Source organism: Salvelinus sp. IW2-2015, unplaced genomic scaffold (assembly GCF_002910315.2).
Source record: "Salvelinus sp. IW2-2015 unplaced genomic scaffold, ASM291031v2 Un_scaffold2996, whole genome shotgun sequence".
NCBI classification, from domain to species: domain Eukaryota; kingdom Metazoa; phylum Chordata; class Actinopteri; order Salmoniformes; family Salmonidae; genus Salvelinus; species Salvelinus sp. IW2-2015.
Genome location: NW_019944289.1, coordinates 11,591 through 15,599, shown reverse-complemented (window position 1 = coordinate 15,599; position 4,009 = coordinate 11,591). Strand labels below are relative to the sequence as shown.

The 4,009-nt window shown below is 46.1% G+C and overlaps 1 long non-coding RNA gene across 3 annotated transcripts in view; it reads right to left on the bottom strand.

The window, feature by feature from the left end:
* LOC112075129 (uncharacterized) overlaps nucleotides 1-2,601 on the bottom strand; it is a 7,102-nt gene extending 4,501 nt beyond the window's left edge. For 2 of the 3 annotated variants that reach the window (XR_011477245.1, XR_011477246.1), the window contains exon 1: nucleotides 1,036-2,595. This is a non-coding gene — a long non-coding RNA (uncharacterized lncRNA). Of the gene's footprint in view, nucleotides 1-1,035 lie in introns of all 3 variants that reach the window. The other variant, XR_002894926.2, reaches the window with a different exon arrangement.
* Nucleotides 2,602-4,009: the final 1,408 nt, after the last annotated feature.

Sequence of the window (4,009 nt, the reverse complement as noted above, 5' to 3'; positions counted from 1 at the left end):
TGATAAACTATATAACAGAACGGTAACTATAAACACTGCTAGGGATGATACTCTATATAACAGACGGTAACTATAACACTGCTAGGGATGATAACTCTATATAACAGACGGTAACTATAACACTGCTAGGGATGATAACTCTATATAACAGACGGTACTTAACACTGCTAGGGAGTAACTCTATATAACAGACAGGTAACTATAACACTGCTAGGGATGATAACTCTATATAACAGACGGTAACTATAACACTGCTAGGATGATAATCTATATAAAGACGGTAACTATAACACTGCTAGGGATGATAACTCTATATAACAGACGGTAACTATAACACGCTAGGGATGATAACTCTATATAACAGACGGTAACTATAACACTGCTAGGGATGATAACCTATATAACAGAGGTAACATAACACTGCTAGGGATGATAACTCTATATAACAGACGGTAACTATAACACTGCTAGGGATGATAACTTATATAGGCTCCCGATGCGCAGCGGTCTAAGGCACCGCATCTCAGTGCTAGAGGCATCACTACAGACCCCGGTTCGATTGCAGGCTGTACACAACCGGCCGTGATTGGGAGTCTCATAAGGCGGCGCACATTAGCCCAGCGTGGTCCGGGTTAGGGTTAGGCCGTCATTGGAAATTAATTTCTTCTTAATTGACTTGCCTCGTAAATAAAGGTTAAATAAAAATAAATAAAATGTGTTAACAGTAAGTAGCTTTAAGTAAGCAGCCAATCCTCTAAACCTTCTACAGAGCGAGAGAAGATAAAGCGAACGTCTCTCAGAAGGACAATGGGTTGAGCAGAAGAGTGGGTGTGTGTGTGTGTGTGTGTTGTGTGGTGTGTGTGTGTGTGTGTGTTAGTCCATTAGTATGAGTATTGTGTTTTGATGGTTAGTTGCGAAGCTAAGTGCATGTATTGATTTGGTGTGTTTATGTGGTTATTGACGTCCATTTTTCCACATCAATTTGCTGAAATTATGAGATGAGACATATTGTGTGTGTGTGTGTGTGTGTGTTACCTTCTTCAGGTCATCCTGTAGCATCTTGACCACGGCTTCCAGCTTGGTCACATTCCTCTCCAGACCTGCTGGACCCTCACTGGAGAGACAGAGAGTTAAACATACATTTAACCACACAAACCTAACGTGTCACCTAACGTGTCCATCTATATTGGATCTTTATTTAAAGAGATTGATGTGAAGCACTTACATATTCGTAACATATTAAATGTAGTTAGTCACAAGCGCGTGTGAAATGCTTACTGACAAACCTTTAACCAACCAGTTTTAATAAAAACAAGAGTTACGAAAATATTTACTAAATAAACTAGAGTAAAACAAAAAAATAACACAATAAAATAACAATAACGAGGATATATAGAGGGGGTACCGCTACCGAGTCAATGTGGAGGCTATATACAGGTTAGTCGAGGTAATTGAGGTAATTTGTACATGTAGGTCGGTGTAAAGTGACATTGCATTGATAATAAACAGCAAGTAGCAGCAGCGTAAAAAAAAAACGCGGAAGGGGGGGTGGGGGTTAAATGCAAATCGTCTTGGTAGCCATCTGTTCAGGAGTCTTATGGTTTGGGGGTAGAAGCTGTTAAGAAGCCTTTTGGACCTAGACTTGGCACTCCGGTACCGTGTGCCGTGCGGTAGCAGAGAAAACAGTCTGTGACTAGAGTGGCTGGGATCTTTGGCAATTTTTAGGGCCTTCCTCTGACACCGCCTCTGACAGTCTATTGAAAAGTCGTTGTCACGTCCTCTTCAGACGGGTTGGGTGAAATGCAGAAGACACATTTCAGTTGAACGCATTCAGTTGTACAACTGACTAGGTATCCCCCTTTCCCGTGCCCTCTTCACGACTGTCTTGGTGTGTTGGACCATCTTAGTTTGTTGGTGATGTGGACACCAAGGAACTTGAAGCTCTCAACCTGTTCCACTACAGGTTCCACAACCTGTTCCACTACAGGTTCCACAATCTGTTCCACTACAGGTTCCCTGTTCCACTACAGGTTCCACAATCTGTTCCACTACAGGTTCCCTGTTCCACTACAGGTTCCACAATCTGTTCCACTACAGGTTCCACAATCTGTTCCACTACAGGTTCCCTGTTCCACTACAGGTTCCTGGTTCCACAACCTGTTCTACTACTGTTCCACTGCCCCGTCGATGAGAATGGGGGCGTGCTCGGTCCTCTTTTTCCTGTAGTCCACAATCATCTCCTTTGTCTTGATCACATTGAGGGAGAGGTTGTTGTCCTGGCAACACACTGTTAGGTCTCTGACCTCCTCCCTATAGGCTGTCTCAACATTGTTGGTGATCAGGCAATGATGGTGTTGGACTCGTGCACCCCTGAGGGGCCCACGTGTTGAGGATCAGCGTGGCAGATGTGTTGTTGCCTACCCTTACTACCTGGGGGCGGCCCGATCCAGTTGCAGAGGGAGGTGTTTAGTCCCAGGGTCCTTAGCTTAGTGATGAGCTTTGAGGGCAGGCTGGAGGTCCAGGCTGGTCTGTGAGGGTTACCTGGATGAAGGTCTGGACAGAGGGGCAGGCTGGAGGTCCAGGCTGGTCTGTGTGGTGAGGCTGAGGCTCCACTACCCTGTGTTAGAATCGACTGAACCACAAACCCTCTCTGGACTGAGGGGGAGGAGCGGATGAAGAAAGCGTAAGTAAAGAGCGGAGGAAGAGAAAGATGGGGAGGAAAGGAAGCGTGGGAGAAGGAGGAAGAGGAGGGAAGAGAAAGAGGGGGAAGGAAGAAAGAGGGGGAGGAAGAGAGGGAAGGAGGGGGAGGAAGGAGGGTGAGGAAGGAGGGAGAGGAAGGGGGGAGGGAAGGAGGTAGAGTAAATAAGAGGAAGAGAGAGATAGGATAGTCAGAGGAAAACGTGAGAGAGGAAGAGAAAGAGAATGTGATTAAAGATAAGGTTGAGACAAATTGTAGTAGTAACTGTTGTCACGGGAGACACATCATTACTATGTAGTGTTCATAGTATACAGTCATTCCCTGTCTCTTCCTTTTGCAGGTATTGACCACATGCACCAGGTGAGTCCAGACACACACAACTCTTACTTTCGAAGGTATTGGCCACATCCACCAGGTGGGTCCAGTCCAGGGGGCTGTCCCTGCTCTCAGAGGGGGGGAGGGGCATCAGCTCCTGGGGAAGGGGGTGGCGCTGTCGCTCAACCATCTCAGCCAATGATGTGTCAGACGCAGACAGATCCCCTGTAGAGAGAAGACAGGAGGACCGATTAGGACCGTGGACATTCCTAGAAGAAGACAGACTGAATTCCATCAGTTCTCATTGAAAAATAAACTACAGAACACTATAATTCTTGATAATAAATGTAATGAATATTTTTACCAAAATGTAGGTCAATACACTTTCTACCAGAAGAGGGAGAACAGCCTTTATCCCCCCCAGATCCACCTCATCACCAACGCGCCGAACTGTCTCAAGCTGTCTGTACCACATTCCCCAGCCCTGGGTCAATACGGCTCCTCTCACCGTGTAGTTTGATCCCCAGTTTGTACGAGGGTCGTCTGAGGGGCACCCCGCGGGTGGTGGGAGAGCGTGGCAACGTGGAGCAGCTGAATAACACGTCACTACCCAGGGTGGGGTCTGGTTCTAGGTCCCCCAGCCTCAGAGAGGGGACACGCTGGCCCCGGTAGATACTCTCATCAGACAGGGTGCGGTGGAGTGATCGACGGGTAGGGGGCTGGCCTGAGGATGAGGACTGGAGGGGAGCGAGATAGAGAGAGTTAAACTGTTGTCACTTGCTATCATAAGTGAATATAATAAAAACACACCAGATGGATGATTAAAGTCATGTCATGATGATTAAAGTCATGACATGATGATTAAAGTCATGACATGATGGAGTATTAAAGTCATGACATGATGGAGTATTAAAGTCATGACATGATGGAGGATTAAAGTCATGACATGATGGATGATTAAAGTTACGACATGATGATTAAAGTTACGACATGATG